General features: G+C 35.2%; 1 non-coding gene across 1 annotated transcript; it reads left to right on the top strand.

Annotated features, from left to right (window-relative positions):
* The first annotated feature begins 13,842 nt into the window (after window positions 1-13,842).
* LOC128279988 (small nucleolar RNA R71) lies at window positions 13,843-13,949 on the top strand. Its single transcript, XR_008270171.1, has one exon. It is a non-coding gene; the product is annotated as a small nucleolar RNA R71 (small nucleolar RNA).
* The last annotated feature ends 250 nt before the right edge of the window (window positions 13,950-14,199 follow it).

Below are 14,199 nucleotides of genomic sequence, written 5' to 3'. Positions count from 1 at the left end.
GCAAGACGAAAAGTGGTTGCTTATGCGTCTCATCAGCTCAAGACTCATGAGATTAATTATATGACGCATGATTTGGAGTTGGTGGCGATAGTTTTTGCGCTGAAAATCTAGAGGCATTATCTGTACGGTGAGAAGTGTACTATCTACATTGATTACAAGAGCCTAAAATATCTCCTCACTCAGACGGAGTTGAATCTTAGGCAGCGTAGATGGGCTGAGCTGCTTAAAGATTTTGACTACACCATTGAGTACCATCCTGGTAAGGCGAATGTGGTGGGTGATGCATTGAGCCGTAGAGCCATAACCAATCTGAGAATGATGTTCGCTCGACTTAGTCTTTTCGATGATGAGAGTCTATTGGCAGAACTTCAGGTTAGACCGACATGGATTGATCAAGTTACTGACTTCGTTACTCGCTATTTGACTTGTTAGTAGGTAAAGGCTGAGCATCAGTTACCTTCGGGTTTGCTGCAGCTGGTAAAGATACCATTATGGAAATGGGAGCGAGTAACAATGGAATTCATTAGTAGGTTGCCTCTAACACCCACTAAGAAGGATTCTGTATGGGTCATCGTGGATCGATTGACCAAGTCTGCTCACTTCATTCCGGTTAAGATGGACTTCTCTCTACAAAAATTGGCTAAACTCTATATTTCTGAAATACTGAGGCTACATGGGGTACCTGTCTCAATCATCTCTGATAGGGATCCTTGTTTCACATCTCGATTTTGGAAGAAGCTTCATGAGGCTCTGGGTTCAAGATTAGACTTCAGTACTGCTTTCCATCCTCAGACAGATGGTCAGTCGGAGAGGGTGATTCAGATACTAGAGGACATGTGAAGGAGCTGCGTTATTGATTTTCGAGGCAGTTGGGAGGAGTACTTGCCATTAGCGAGTTAAACACAATAATGACTACCGATCTAATATCTGAGATGGCACCTTACGAGGTACTGTATGGTCATAAGTGTCGCACTCCCTTATGCTGGATTGAGTTGGGTGAGTGACGTATTCTGGGTCTGGAATTGGTTTTAGAAACTGAGGACAAGGTCCACTTGATTTGAGATTGACCGAAAACGAATTCTGATAGGCAGAAGTCCTATGCGGATTTGAAGCGTCAAGAGATAGAATATTTTATAGGAGACCTTGTTTTCTTAAGGTCTCACCACGGAAGAAGATTTTGAGGTTCGGTGCAAGGGCAAGCTGAGCACACGGTTTATTGGGCTGTACCAAATTCTAAAATAAGTGGGGCTAGTTGCATACCTGTTGGAGCTACCTCCAGAGTTAGATCGCATACATGATGTGTTTCACGTCTCAATGTTGAGATGTTATCACTCTGATCCCACGCATATTGTGTTTGTGGAGGAGATTGAGGTGAGGCTAGATCTAATGTTTGAGGAGGAGTCAGTTCAAATTTTAGATCACGACATTAAGGTTCTATGAAGAAATTCTATCCCCTTAGTGAAGATGTTGTGGCAGAATCATAGAACTGAGGATGCCACTTGGGAGCTGGAGGATTCGATGCGTCAGCAGTATCCTCACCTTTTCTGATCAGGTCAAATTTCGAGGCTGAATTTTTTTTTGGGGGTAGAGTTGTAATGCCCCAAGTTTTTAAATATTTCTGTAATTCATTAACGCAAGTGTGTATCTACTGTGTATATTTTAGGTGAGGATTACACACTGAGTTTGTGAAAACTCACCCTTTTCTGTTTAATCTATCCAGGTAATCCTTAGACCTGACGGATTGGTGCAGCAGAGGGCTCAATGGTGACCACCACTATTGAACTGCTTATTTACAGTTTTTGCGGTTACATCACTTATTTCTTGTTGGTATTTTATGTATGATGGACTTTGGGACTATTTGGTTTTTAATTTGGGATTTTGAACTATTGATTATGGATTTATAAACTGCAATGCAACAAAGTATGGTTTTCTTAAAATAAATCAAGTTTTTTCGTAAATGAAACGGTTTTCAAAAAAATATTTGGCTTTCAAAAGTTTCCGTGTAAAAGATTTGTTTTAAATAAAATCAATTAGAGCATGGTTTCCCCAAACTAGGTAAAAGTTAATAATTAGAACGATTGAAAGGTCAATGCTTTTTCAAAAACACTCTCATGTGACATCGCCAAATTCGGCCATAACGTCCAGGTCGGGTTTGGGATGCTATAGGTATTTCCAGTTAAAATCAAGTATAATAAGACCATTCGCTCTAATGAAATTGTAGTCCCATGTGAAATAGGCATAAGGTTGAATCGAATGAAATAGAACTATACCTTCGCTAGTGGTGTCAAATATTCTCTGCGACAAATGTGAATTCCTTTGACACAGTACACTTAGAACCTGGAACTGTAAGTTCCTTGAGAACTTCTTGCAGATTTTCAGACTCAATATTGCTTATCAAGGAAGAATATTCATTGTTTTTGAAATCAGGTAATTCAAAGAATTCATTAATAACGTTTGAGGTTATTGGTATCTTGATTCGACGAACAGAAACTTTCGTCAATTCGCTTGAGATCAAATTCGCATAAAATTCACAAACTAACTCCTCATCTACACTAGGTCTGTTCTCACAAAACAACTCCCAATTGAGAGCTTTAGCAACTTGTCGAATACGCGCCATGAAATCAATATCGTTGCTTTCTTTCAGTGTAAAGCCTTTCTCTAGATGCATCTGTTGATTCTTGAAAATACTTTCGTATCTCGCTTTGGCTTCCTCACAGTGAAATTTATTTTGTGATTCGTCAATTTGAGCAGAAGCACGAGTTCTTTTGCGAGGCATGATTAACCTGAAGATAAGATGAAAGCAAATATTTTCTCAAATATTTAATCGGTATAAAATATTAATAATTCAATAAATTAAAAAATTAATAAATTAAATAGAATTAAAATTGACGAGAAAAATTTGTCTTACCACATTTTTATGAAAGTTAAGAACTCAAAGAAAATAAATCTAAAGCAAAAGAGGTCAGTTTAGGGATGTTTGTAGGGTGTCTTGATGGTGTGGTACAAGTAGCAAGGCAGCAGCGGCATGCTAGGAAGTAGTAGGATATGCGTGTGCTATGTGGATGGGCAGCAAGTAAGCAACAGGCGGCACAATTGGGTGAACAGCAGGGCTGGTGTGTTGGCGCGCCCGAGCAAGTGCGTGAGAGTCGGTCTGGTACGAGTTGGAGTAGCGGCATGAGTTGTTGGTGCGCACATGAGCTGCTGGTCGAATGGGGATAACGGGAGATGTTGTGGCTAGGGAGTTGGGAGCTACGGCACTAAGTGATTTGGTGGGTTTGGATTCTAGGTTTGATTGAGGGATGAGTGAAAAAAATGGAAAAGGTGGGTGAAACTTATAGTGAGAGGGGTAGGAGTTTAATTAGAATTCTTAGAACAATTTAATACTTAAAATATTCTAAGTTCTAATTGTACATAAAGTTAACAACAATTAATAAGTAACACAATGCATTATTATTTGCTATTAATTTATTAAAGATAAATACTTATTAAATAAAATATGATCAAATTTAAACTAATCCTAATTCTATGCAAAGTTGATAATAGTTAATATATATTATAATGAATATAATCATATATTAATGATTACTATCTTATTTATTAAATTAAACATCATTTCTAGATGCCTTTTGAAAATATTTACAAAAGAGACATCTAATTTTTAATATTTACAAAAAGAGCAACCAAATTTTGAAATAATTCAATTAAGTACCTATACTTAACGAAAATTTGAAATTGAGTTGCAATTTAAAAGATTGATAAAAATTGACCCTTCTATTTGAAAAACTAAAAAAATATTTTTCCATTTAAGGAATAGTTTCTCGAAAAATTATGTTAAAATCAATTTCTTGGAAAGATTGGTGGGGTCACAAGTGGTCCCGCTTAAGTTCTAATCTCCTAGACAGGATTTATTTAAACATACTAATCCTGAAAATATACCCTAAACCATTTATTTAAAAAGGAAGACAAGAAAAAAATAATCATATGATAAAATGAACGAGATTTGATCCCGTTCAATTTTATCTCCCCAGTAATGTTTTAAGCGATGAGCATTAACTCAAAAATTACCTCCATTACTTTGAAGTTTGACAACTCTGTATGGATAAACTTGGTGAATTGTAAATGGATAGAACCAACATGATTTTAACTTACCTGGAAAGAACCTTAATCTAGAATTAAATAACAAGACTTGCTGACCTGCTTCAAATTCCTGAACTCGAATGTGCTTTTCATGCCATTTCTTAAGCCTTTCCTTAAGTAATTTAGCATTTTCGTATGAGAACATTCAGAATTCTTCTAACTTGTTGAATTGGAGCATCCTTTCTCAGTAAGCTTAAGATTCAAGTTGAGTTGTTGGAGAGCCTAGTAAGCTTTGTGCTCTAACTCCAAGGGTAGATGACAGGCTTTCCCAAAGACCAACCTATATGGTGACAGCCCTAAAGGTGTCTTGTACGTTGTCCTGTAGGCCCATAAAGCATCATCCACTCTTTTGGACCAGTCTCGTTGGTTCGAGACAACTACCTTCTTGAGTATGCCTTTGATCTCTTTGTTTGCTAGTTCAGCTTGCCCATTCGTCTGCGGGTGGTAAGCTGTGGCAACCTTGTGCTTCATTCCATGTTTGTCCACTAACCATTTCAACCAGTTGTTCACAAAATGGAACCCTACATCACTGATGATGGCTCTTGGGGTTCCAAACCTTGTGAACACATGTTTCTGCAAAAACTTCATCACAACCTTAGCATCATTTGTTGGATATGCGTCAGCCTCAACGCATTTAGACACGTAGTCTACTGCTACCAATATGTACTTGTGACCAAAAGATAGAGGAAAAGGTTTGAGAAAGTCAATACCCCAAACATCGAATAATTCTACCTCAATGATATTTGCTCGAGGTATCTCGTTTCTGTTGGTGACGTTTCCAACCCTTTGGCATCGATCACAACTCCTTACATAAGCAAACGCGTCTTTAAATAATGTTACCTAAAAGAAGCTAGCTTGAAATACTTTGGCCGCAGTATGTGTACCTCTAAAGTTTCCCCCACTCAGAGCTAAGTGGAAATGATATAGAATCTTATGTACTTCATCTTTTTCCACGCATCTCCTGATCATTTGATTTGCACACTTTTCAAATAAGTATGGCTCTTCCCAGAAATACTACTTCACATTGTGAAGGAACTTTTCTTTTGATGATATGCCTTATCAGTCGATACCAAACCACAAGCTAAATAGTTAGCAATATCAGCAAACCAAGGGGTATTATGAACATGATTTACCTTTAGTATATGTTCATCTGGAAATGTCTCTTGGATGGGTAGAAGTGGAGAATTCCTTTCTTGCGGCTCCAATCTGGACAAGTGGTATGCTACTTGGTTTTCTACTCCCTTTCGATCTTGGATTTCTAGATCAAACTCTTGAAGTAGAAGTACCCATCGGATCAGTCTCGGCTTAGCGTCTTTCTTGGAAAGTAAGTACTTAATTGCCGAGTGGTCCGTATAGACAGTCACATTGGTACCTACAAGATAAGATCGAAACTTGTCAAAAGCAAACATAATAGCAAGTAACTCTTTCTCTGTTACCGTATAATTTAGTTGAGCTCTTGTCAGAGTTTGACTTGTGTAATAGATGGGATGAAAAACTTTATTCCTTCGCTTGCCCATGATAGCTCCTATCGTGAAGTCACTTGCGTCACACAAATTCAAATGGAAAATGTAACACCCCTAACCCATATCCAATTGCCGGATTAAGGTTAAGAGGTATTATCGAACTAAACATTTAATTATCACATTCATATAGTCATTAAACACAATCCAAAATCAAGCTGAAAACTATACAAACATTCAAGATCATATGCCATATTCGTATGGCTAAATATTTACATTTACAAAATATCATTCTCAACAGTCTAACCTATACATGCCACATCAACTCCAAAATATAATAGTACCAAAATGATCGATAGTGTGATGAACTGCTGACGATCCCCGAGTTGGTGGCCAAAATCAACAATCTATAAAACAGAGAAATAAAGAACAGAGTAAGCTTTCAAAGCTTAGTAAGTTTTAAGCAATTCAAACAATTCAAACTTGTCATTTAAAACGAGCATTTAGTATCACAAAACAAATATTCTAATTACAAATCACTTGGCCGAATATACACAAGTACACCAATTAAAAAGCCTATTGGCCGAATATATATGTATATAAATATATAAATACACAAAGAAATTTCAGCACATACTTTACTTTACTTTATAGCTCATACAATTAATTTAAGTCACATACTTTCATGTAATGACAGACATCGACCGAATAGGTCATGCTCTTATTCGTAGATATAATAATCATTCACACATATATATCATTCTTTGATACTAATAATTCACTTTAAAAAAAATCAATTCACATACGAATACCTAATACGTACTTGAATATCATAATGTATCATACATAATCAATAGTAGTTTACCTCGAACCTTCGAATTCATAATCTTACTCGAATCACTGGTGTTAAGCCTGCTAGGTTTAAAACCCGAATCTAGTCACCAGCACAAAACATGCGGGACTTTAAGCTCGATATAATACCAGCACTAGGCTCAAGGATTTAACCGGATATAATACCAAGACGAAGCTCATGGATTTAACCGGATATATTACCAGACGAAGCTGCATGGATTTAACCGGATATAATTCCGAGATATAGCTGCGGGTCTTTAAGCCGGATACACATCAAATATCATGCATATTTAATCATATATTAACACATCTCATTCAACATATCACATTACTAGTCATTTGCTACATTCGGATATAAGCTCCATATGAACACCATCATTTACATTTCGGTTCAAAAGTCATACATAAATTTTACATATCCATTTCATCATTCAAGCTTAACCCATAGTGACCATTCGACTATAAGTCATATACATAAATTATTTATCACACAACTTAATTCAAGTAGAACCAAAAGGTCACAATTCATCTAATATATATACATATCAAAGCATCATCAATTATATACTAAAGATGACTACTCAAAACTTACCTCGGATATACTTGAACGGTTGCGGAAAGGCTACTCAATTACTTACTCTTTTCCCCTATCCAACTTTGATCCTCTTTGCTCTTGAGCTTAAATTCAAAAATTTTAAACTAGTCATTATTCGACTATTCAAGCATTACTTCAGGAATATATATATATATATATATATATATATATATTTGAATTTCACACATATAGATCATAGTAAGTTTATAAGAAAACATTAAGCAACTCATTAACAAATTTTTTTATCAATGTTTACCACAAAATCACAAATTCACAATAAGCTGTCTTCCTGAGCAATAGTCACTAAATTATTTATAACTGGAGCTACAAAACTCCAAATCAATTGCCGTAAAATTTCCATGAAAATAGACTCATATATATTTTATCCATAAAATTTTCAGAATTTTTAGTTTGGCCAATCAATACCAGATTTTTCTTAAAGTTTCCCCTATTTCACTGTTTGACTAATCTGACCACCCTTTACTATGAATCAAATTTCTAATTGTACAGAAGTCAAAATATGTTCTCGTTGATTTCATTTGAAACTAGACTCATTAAGATTTAATTACGTAATTTATTCAGCTTCTAACTCCACTCCCACAGTTTATGGTGATTTTTCCAAATTCACATTACAGCTGCTGTCCCGAGCAGATTTACTACAATTTACTCTTTCACAACTCTTTGCATTCATATTACTTAAACATGTATATCACCAATCAATTTCATCACATATATCTATAATTTCACTTAAGCATAATTTCAATACAACACATCGTGCTCAAATCATTATTCAAGTTCACATTCAGCATTTTCACAAATACACATGCCGATTTCATGCACTCATCTCTAATGTTAATTAAGAAATGCCGAATGCACATACTTAACTAAAACTCAAAATTTAACTTTTTCACTTCAATAAGCCACTACTTATTCATCAAGACATCAAATATAAAATGCATAATACTTAAACATTTATACCGAATTTGCTAGCACATAAGACCTTTGGCCGAATTTCATTAAACTCTAGCCACATAATTTTATTCCTTAAGACACATCCAAAACCACATTCGGCACCTCCCAACAACAATTTAGAAATTCTCAAATTCACTCACAAGTACAATTATATAACATATAAAGCATTAAACATTTTTCATCATGAATCTATAGCATGACCGAATACTTAATTTATTTTCTCCTTAAATTTAAATTCGGCAATCCTATAAACAAATACTAACCTTAACTTTCAAGCTAAAACAACTAACAACTCAACATATCCAACATAATTATCCATACTAATGACATCAAAGCATCTACTAAGAATTTCAAGTTCCTTGGCCGAATTTCAACCCTCCAAAATAACCTAAATTCAAACCAAGAAATAGGTAGAATTCAAACTAATCATCCAAATTATGCATACATTTCCAAGAGTGGCATTATACATACCTTCTTCTAGCAATCACCTTAGCCGAAATTTAAACAAGAATTTTCTTCTTTCTCCCTTCTAGTTTCGGCAATGGAGGAGCAAAGATGAACCACTTTGGTTTCTCCTCCCACTACCCATTATTTTATTTCCCTTAATTCTTTAATTCATTTAGTTGAAAATAATATTAATATAAAATACATAGAATATGTATAAAACAATATCATGGCCGGCACTATAAAAAAATGGACAATTTGACATGCAAGTCCACTTTTTTTATAACATGCATTAATAGACCATTTTAAATTAACCTATCACATTTCAAAAATGTCTCACATAAGTCCTATTTAATAAATTTCACATACAAATGACAAAATCAAAGCATGAAACTTTCACACATGCATTTACACATATTATAAGCATAGAATATAATGGTTAATTATTTTTGTGACTCGGTTTTGTGGTCCCGAAACCACTTTCTGACTAGGGTCAAATTAGGGCTATCACAGAAAATCCTAGTCTGATGTGATGATTATGGTTGCCGAAACAAATTGACTCTTCAAATCTTTGAAAGCTCTTAAGCACTCCTCATTAAATTTGACGGTCGTGTCCTTTTCTAATAACTTGCATAAAGGTTTAGCAATTTTGGAGAAGTCCTTGATAAAATCTTCGATAGAAACCGGCGTGGCCTAAAAAGTTCCTAACTCCCTTTACAGAAGTTGGAGGTGGGAGTTTCTGAATAACGTCTACCTTTGCTTTATCTACCTCGATTCCATGTCTCATTATCTGATGCCCTAGAACAATACCTTCTCGTTCCTTGAAATGACACTTTTCCCTGTTGAGTACGAGGTTTGTTTCTTCATATTGCCTTAGTACCTTGGCTAGATTAGCTAGACAATCATCATATGTATCTTCGAATACTAAAAAATCATCCATAAAATACTTCCAAGTATTTCTCAACCATATTAGTAAAAATAGACATCATACATCTTTGAAATTAGCAGGTGCATTACATAAACCAAATGGAAAGTGTCTAAATGCAAATGTACCGTACAGCCAAGTGAATGTTGATCTTTCGGTGCTACTGTAATCTAATTATACCACACGTATCCATTGAGAAAATAGTAATAGTCTCGTCCCATAAGTCTATCCAGCATCTGGTCCAAAAACGATAAAGGAAAGTGATATTTCCTAGTCGCTTTGTTTAGCTTCCGATAATCAATGCAAATTCTCCATCCCGTAACCGTTCTAGTCAGTATCAACTCGTTATTCTCATTTTCAATGACCATAATACCTCCTTTCTTTGGTACGCACTAGACTGGACTTATCCATGAACTGTCTGAGATGGGGTAAATTATACCGCATCTAACCACTTGATGATTTTCTTTTTTACCACGTCCTTCATGACGGGGTTCAGTCTTTGTTGTCCATCAATCATCTCTTTTTCGCTATCTTTTTGGATGATCTTGTGCATGTATACTGTAATGCGTAGGTTTTCACAAGTGTACACAGTCATTATCAAGTAACAAGTAAGTATCGAGTTTTCATCTCCACAGGGATTGTATTTGTTTTAAATCACTTAATTGTAAAATTAGACTAACAACTTGGTAAATAAAAACACAATATGGTTGAGAATTGATGATTGAAATTGAATATATTAAACTAATTGCAATGATCCCTAATGCAAATAATCCTAAATATGCAAACTATATGAATGAAACAGACTTTAGGAAAATTAAACACAATTTGCAACAATGATAACATAAATAAACTAGGACAATTACTTTAATTAAACTCAATTTATTATCAACATGTTTAATAACATTCAGAAAAACATTCCATGGAAACTCGATCTTTTATGAGTTTGGAAACCACTTTTGGTCCTTTCGAAATCCTTTACTTAGTAAATACTCATTTTACTGATCCTTATTTAGTAAGGGTTTGTTAGCATTCGTGTGAGGTAATAGGGACGTGTTAGGTTTGAAATAGTTTAATCACACAAATCTAAAAACTATGCAGATAACAGAACTTGGTTAAAGTTGTTATGTAACCTGCAATTTAATCGGGTTAGGATCTAAATTGAGCATGCTCATTTCAATTACGTGTCCACTTGTCGTCGTCTAGTTAGGATCGCTCAGCTAATTCAAGTGCATTTCAATCACGTATGAATGAAATACAAACTTCATTTTAATTGAAAACATGATTGATTGAGGCACAAACATTATAAGCATGAATCAAATAAATATTATTTTATCAAAGCAATCATTCTAACTTAAATAAAATTAAGCTAACATTGTTGTAAACAAGAACAAAGAATACATAGCAAACATTTTTAGATTAAATTAAAGAAAAGAAAAAATAAACCCAAATCAAAGTGGCTGTCACCCAAGACTCTGACTGATGAGGCTTCTTCGCTTCTTCACGTTGCTCCTTTGCTGATGGCTCTCCAAGGTGGTTGACCAAGGACCCTTTAAGAGGATTTAATTGCTAAATTCTCTATGAAGAGATGATGCTAGGTGTGGGAAATGGAAAATGCTAAGAGAATGATGATGGATGAGGGATGATGGATGAGGGAATGAAGGGGTCTTATTTATAGGTGAAGAGAGGTGGGTAGTTTGCTAAAAATAGCTGGGTTTAGTCTCTTCAATCTTCTTCCATGATTCGCCAGCCACAATTAGTGGAATTTGAGCTGATTTTTGGTTGATTTTTAAGCAATTTAAATGCCATAATAACTCAGGACTGAGACTTGGTCAAATGTAAATCTTTGGGCAAATCTCTAATTTTTTCAATAATGCAAAGACCTTGTGTAATTAAACCAAAAAGTGGTTTAAATGGACAGCCATGTGTAGCCAAATTTGGATTGACTTGGTCTTCAATTTGGACAGTTTTTGTAATCCAACAAAGCTATAAGACCTGTCCAAAATAAATCAATAAGTTAAAGGACCAAAGAATAAAATTTATCCAATTTAAATAATTAATTACAACCCAAATTATTAATGAAATATTTAAAATTATTTATTAAATATAATTTTATATTTTATTATTTAATTTAATCATGCATGGCCCATTTTATGTCTTAAAAATGTAATATGTTCAAATCAATATAAAATAAGCCATTTTATGCATGAAAACTATATGATAAAGCATAAAATCACATTTTAATAATTTCTATGTCCTAATTTCATATTTTCACATATTTCATTAATTTATTAAACAATTACTTAGTTTTAACAATGAATTTAAGTAAAAAGGTGATAAATTACATAGGAAAAATCCTATATATTTTTCAGTTTACACATATAGACGGACTAATATTGTGAATATCGGCTATGGTCCATCGGATAGCCTTCTTGAATTGTTTCAATACTAGGATGGGTTTCTCTTCTTGCTCAATGGTTAATTTCGCTGAAACAATCACAAGCAAAGTAGAAGCATTACCTAAATAAACATATTTCAAATGTTAAGCAAGTACCTTGAGTTCTAAATTAGGTGGCTCCTTGATTGATGCTTTTGGTTGGGAATAATCCCTATTCTCTAACTCCAAAGATTCAAAGTGGGATTGCGAATTAAATCCCCTTTGATTAGCTTCTAGCAAAGCTAAGTATTCATCCTCCTCTTCATTATTTGGAGGGTCTGTCAAAATTTGTTCCAATGGGTCCTCAGCATAGTTAAGTTCCTTTTCCCTGATTAATTCCTCTAAATCAGAAACTGCAGAACAATCATCAATTGTGTTAGGAAATCGCATAGACTTAAAAACATTAAATGTTACCTGATAGTCCTGAATAGGTATAGTATGCTCGCCCTTCTACACATCAATGACGGCCCTTCTGGTTGCTAGGAAAAGCTTTCCTAGGATGATTGGCACTTCTTTGTCTACTTTAAAGTCTAAAACCACAAAATCAGTAGGAAAAATAAATTTGTCTACATGTACCAATACGTCCTCGATTTTTCCTTTTGGATGTGCTAAGGATCGATCTACTAATTGAAGTGTAACTGTAGTAGGTCTAACTTCACTTATCCTCAACTTCCTAAATATTAAGATGGGCATCAAGTTGATACTCGTACCCAAGTCACATAGTGCCTTACCACAATATGTTGCTCCAATGTTGCAAGGTATGGTAAAACATCTAGGATCCTTCAACTTTGGGGTTAGTTTGTCTTGAAGATATGCACTGCATTCCTTTGTCAGGGCTACCATCTCAAATTCTCCAAGTCTTTATTTTTTAGATAGGATATCCTTCATGAATTTGACGTAGTTTGACATTTGCTCAAGTGCTTTAACCAATGGGATGTTGATATGAAGTTGCTTGAGTACGTCTAGGAACTTCTTGAATTGAATTTCCTACTTATGCCTCTAAAGTCTTTGAGGGTAGGGTGGTGGAGGCTTCTTTACTTGGAACTGGTTGATTCGTCTCCTATGGCAATTCTGCATCTAACGAAGTTGTTAGTTTATCAAAATTTGCTGGTTCAGAAGTTACCTTATCGGATTTGAAGATTTAAGTTCCGGTGAAATTGGAATTTCAACACTCGGTTGAACTTCCTTTGAGCCTTGAGCATCAATTGGCTCCTTTTCAACTTCGACGGTGTTGGGCTCTAATGTCTTTCTGCTCCTTAATGTCAATGCTTTACAATTCTCGTTCCTTGGAATTTTCAAATTCTCTGTAACACTAGGTAAAGCACCTTATGGTTGGTTTCTGAGATCAGTTGCAAGCTGGCCTATTTGATTCTCCAAATTCCTTAGGGTGACATCTTTTTTTGCCATGTATGCCTTCAATAGGTTCTCTAAGCTATTGGGTAGTTTAGCTTCGGTTGGTTTCTGAACTTGTTGGGGGAAACCAGGTGGCTAAGTCGGTCTAGGTTGGGTGTAAGTGTTACTGGTTCCAACCCCTCGGTTATTACAGGAAAAAATTGGGTGGTTTCACCACGATAGGTTATAGAAATTGGATTGCAGTCCTTGCCTTCCTCGATTTTGGTTTTAGTTACCCATGTAATACATGGATTCTGGGTTTGATGGATATTATTCGAACAAATGTCCTTCCCCACAATAGACACAGGCTACATTTTCAAATTGATTTGGTGGCTGTGCTGCAAAACTATTAAACCCATTAGTGGTAAAATTTTTAAGCATTGAGGATATTGAGGATACTTGAGATGCGAGTGAAGTAAGAGCGTTTACTTCATGTATTCCAGCGGCTCGTCTTCCTGACACTACTCGATTGGTTGGCCATTGATAATTGTTGATGGCAATGCTTTCAATGATTTCATACGTCTGATTATAAGACTTAGAAAGGAGAGCACCATTAGCAGAAGCGTCCACTACCATCCTTGTGTGGGCATTGAGACCATTATAAAATGTCTCAAGTTGGATGCAATTTGGGATTCCATGATGAAGGCATTTTCGTAATAATTCTTTATACCTATCCCATGCTTCATACAAGGACTCATCATTCATTTGTTAGAAAGTGGTGATCTTGTTCCTCAACTTAGCATTCTTGCTAGGTGGGAAATACTTTATGAGGAATCTTTATGCTAACTCTTGCCATGAGGAAATTGAATTTGGTGGCAATGAGTTCAACCAGGCTCGAGCTTTGTCCCTTAGCGAATATGGGAATAGCTTCAATTGTAATGCATCTTTAGGTACTCTGGCTAACTTGATAGAATCGCTCACCTCCATAAATAGTCTTAAGTGAAGATGAGGATCTTCGATAGGTATTCCACTGAATTGGCCTACTGTT

This window comes from Gossypium arboreum, chromosome 8 (assembly GCF_025698485.1).
Source record: "Gossypium arboreum isolate Shixiya-1 chromosome 8, ASM2569848v2, whole genome shotgun sequence".
Lineage (NCBI taxonomy): Eukaryota > Viridiplantae > Streptophyta > Magnoliopsida > Malvales > Malvaceae > Gossypium > Gossypium arboreum.
This window is presented reverse-complemented; position numbering and strand designations above follow the sequence as displayed.